A 4,490-nucleotide genomic window follows, 5' to 3' on the forward strand; every position below is an offset into this window, starting at 1 on the left:
ATTCAGTATCAAGTACACAAATAATTCTGTGATGGTAGTCCTATAATATAAACTAGCGGCAACGCCTTTAGACACCTCAAGGGGCACTTGAGGTGAGGGTGGATTTTGACAACCTATTAGTCATTATTAGCTAGAATAGGTGATAACACAGGCCTTGCATATGCATAATGAGAACTTCCATACAAAGGTCGTTTTCTGTTGGGCGTTAGGTCGCGTTATCATGCATTTCAAGGGCAAGATTTGGTTTAGAGATTCACTAAAATAAGACTTAATGGTGTATCCCATCCTGTAGAGGTAATCATATTCGACTGTCTTTTACTAAAAGATCTCTGATTTATGACAGTTTCTATTCGAAGCATCTTAAAGTGCCTATAAAAAATGACATCATACAAAACAAATGACCAGGGACGTCCAAGGGGTGGGGGGGGGGTGGGGTAAAGGGGTGATTACCCCCCCCCCCAAAAAAAATTATTTTTAATTTACCCACCCCCAAAAAATAATAATAAAAAAGCTTGGACGTTCATGCCTCTTTGATATAAAGATTTTACACCCCCCCAATAAAAAAGCTTGGACGTATTTGCAAATAAACAATGATAGACCAATATACATTGTAATTGACAAATCGTAAAATGTATATTGGCCTGTCATTGGTTATTTGTATTTTATGACGTCATTTTTTTATAGGCACTATAAGCTGCTTATTTCTATTCGCATTGATTGGTTGAGACTAGCATATAGTATCTACAGTGAATACACTCTCTAATATGATGTCTAAGTAAGTTCTATCTGATTTACTCTATTTATTATCACTATATTACTGTTACTGTTCTTTCTTCAGTCTAAAATATTAAAATCATAATTAGCTTTAGAATAAAACTAAATGTGAAAATAATACAACTATACTGTAGATTTATAAAATATGCATAAAAAGATGCAATATACTATAGTCTGCAATATTTTATAACATCTGTATGCAATATTGCGTATGATGTAAAATTAGAGGGATTAGTTAGCTTCATTTACCTTATCAGATTTCATACAAGATGGATTATTAACGATATAAAAAAGCGATAAAATTATTACAACATTTACATATAAAAGAGCAGGTAGGATGGCGTTTAAAAGAGATCCCATCTTTTAGCTCACATTCACTGAAAGATGGACGTTCAACTCTAAACATGCCCTATTTATTGAGTAGCTGTACTACTAATAAAATAAAAATCAAAGTAATTTGCATATTTTAAACTTTAAAAAATGAAGGAGAACATTGAAAAATTAGATATCTTTGAATTGGGCCTGTTTAAAAAAAGTGCAATCATCAGGTTCTTGTTACGATGAGGTACAATTGGGTTCTTTTGATATGCTACAAAATACCTAATCCGACAAAAGGTCTAAAACCAAAAACCTAAATGTCATAAGACCAAATCCTACAAAAGCCCTGATCCGACAAAATTTAAGTTAGGTTAGGAATATTGGATATATATTTGTGCAAAGATTATTGGATATGCACAAATTTATATCCAATAATATTAACCTAACCTAACTTTTAGGTATTTTGTAGGATTAGGCCTTTTGTCATTTTGGTCTTTTGTAATTAGACCTTTCTTTTTGGGTGATTAGGCATAATGTTATATGCGAAGAATCTCCATCTTTAGGCGAGAGTGTCCTACATTCTTACAACATACGAGAATCCATTTTTTTCTGATCAAAATTTTGGATCATTTAAAGCACTGTTATCTTAAGTCAAGACATGTTCATATTAAGATTAACTTAAAGAAGTTTTAATTAAACCAAATACATTAATTTTAACACATACCAATTTTATATTAATGATCACTATATGATAATATTTGTGAAGAGTACAACACTATGTTTATATTTTACTCATTTCTACTCAACTGTGTTGCATCATCATAGGCCTTACACCAAACACACACACACATAATCACAGACATACACACACACATAAAACACAAGCACTTTTACAACATTTGAAAACATAATTTTCCTAACCAATTACTAAAAATTCAGAGACAAGGAGTCAGGATTATGACAAAAAAAATTTAAATGAAATGTTTTACTTTCAACCAACTTTCCCCATTTCTTCTCTTTTTATTTAATACAATACCAAAATCATGCTTGTCCCCAAGTTAACCCCGACAAAATATCCAAATGATTTCAACTTGAACCATGCTGCTGAATCGCGGTCCCTGTCCTAGATAAAGTAATGATTTTACTTTAGAGTAGATCATCAGATTCTTGTTTGATTTTGATAATATGTTCTTTTTAGGAATGAAGCTACTCTATAACACAACGCACTTGTCTCTTAGTACTCGGTTGCTGTTGGAGATTGACGTCCTGTTTTTGAGTGATGATTTCCCTAACTATGAGGAGTACGCTATCTTTTATAAACTGTTTCCGTCAGAACATTTGTGATACTATAAGATTAAGAAGTATTTACATAAGGAAATTCTGATATAGTCGGCTAATATTATAACAACTAAAATTTGATTTATCTACTCTTCATCTTACTTTGTCATATGATTTAAATGGGGAAAATATGATTTACTAGGCTGCTTTTAGGGACATGCTTTTGCATTTTATTAACATTTAGAAATAAGCATATTTTGTAAAACTCATTATTTTTACAAAATGCTTAAATATTTATAGTTTATTTACCAAAATATTTCCCTAAAACATTTTATATAGATAATGTCATCCTTGTTTTAGTATTAGAAAAATTGCTTTTTGGCTCATTCTTTTTAAACTAAATCTTTGTATTTTATTTATATTCTTTTAAATAAAGTTATGCATATTTGTGTAATTTGTATGTCCAGAAAGATTTCAGAAATGGCTTGACCAATCGTTATGAATTTTTAGGAAAGGTTAATCATGGTCAAAGAGCTAAACCCCTATGTAAAAAATATAAAGAGAGGGGAGCTGAGGGGGGACTGAGAAGTTCCTTAGAAAAAATATATTCCAACATAATAAATAATTTTTTCCTTATTAATTTTTAATAGGATATGTGGGAGAGGGGGCATTTAGATATGAATTCAATAGCATAATGCTTAGAAGTAGAGCACTGTCTATCCGTATTATATGGTAGCTTTGCTACAAAATACTTTTGATGAAAAGTAAAACTACAACTATGAAAGATTTACTTATGTCGACTTTATTGTATTAGATATTTATATTTCCAGGCCATAGGTAACATATATTTGATTGTTATATTCTGATGGCATTAAGACTATGTCCTAGATGGCTAAATAATTTCCGAATAACAGGACAACTTAAACATTTTTTCTCATAGAATATGTTTCAAAAGTTGAGAATAGATTTTGTACAAAAGTTAATTGATGATAAAGTAAGAGGTAGAAAGGAACTTTTATAGACTTTTGGAATACTAATTTACTTTTGTCATATCATTTCCTAGCTTTCATTTTTTCCATTTGCAGTACTTGGTGGATTTAAAACAAGGCCAAAAAAATTAAGAACAAGAAAACAATGAAATTTAAAGTAAATACAGGTTTTTTGATTAAAATATTAGAGTAAGTCAATTTCCAAGGATTTTTTTATTTTGAATATGCTGCAAGAACAATATATAAGAAACCCAGCAGTTAGTCATATCCTTTGGTACACACAGACAATCAGACAGATAGACATCCTGTTAATTTCATATAAAGATGTTAAGGATGTCAAAATCTGAATGTTCTGTCATTAAACTTTGGCGCGGCGCAGATCTGAGAAAGCTTATTGGCTTGGAGGAACATTAAAACACATCCATCATCAGCCGCAGCAACCCCCATCGTAAGCCAAACTTAATCATAGACAACATCAGCCGCAGCTGCATCCACCATTCATAAGCCACACTCAACACATCCACCATCAACCGTTGCTGCAGACCTCTGCTATTTACAAAGAAAACATTGTTATACATATGCATTAGATTTTAAATTGTAACTATATCTCAATTCACTCTACTTTTCTATCTATAAAGAAAACATATATATGTAACACTTTAGCAAGTCTGAGCTATTTTTGTTTTAGAATTAATATTTTCATATTTTCTAAATTACTGATAAAATTTTCACTTAGCAGAAAGAACAAATTCTGATCACAATGATAACCAACAAGGTAATGTAAAGTTATGAAATTCGTACTGAGGAAAAGTTTGTTATAATATCCGTATGAATGACAGTGAGGCTGCAACCATCAAATACACAGGGTGCTCTTAAATAGAAAATTTTCTTGTTCATATATGTTTTTAATGAGATGCTATTTAGCTACCAATTGTTAAAACGGACCTCTAAAGAGTCACTAAAGACTGCTGACTGTTTTAGAAAAATTAAAGCAGCTGCGATTGAATGTTTGACGTTCAGCTAGGCTACTACTGATGCAGATTGTTGCCTTTTTTGAAAATTAGGAAAAAGATAATATATGATAAGTAATACAAACATAGGGATGGACAGGACATCATACATTACGGTTTA

The sequence above is a fragment of the Acartia tonsa genome, chromosome 9 (assembly GCF_053477335.1).
Source record: "Acartia tonsa isolate MP-2025a chromosome 9, ASM5347733v1, whole genome shotgun sequence".
Lineage (NCBI taxonomy): Eukaryota > Metazoa > Arthropoda > Copepoda > Calanoida > Acartiidae > Acartia > Acartia tonsa.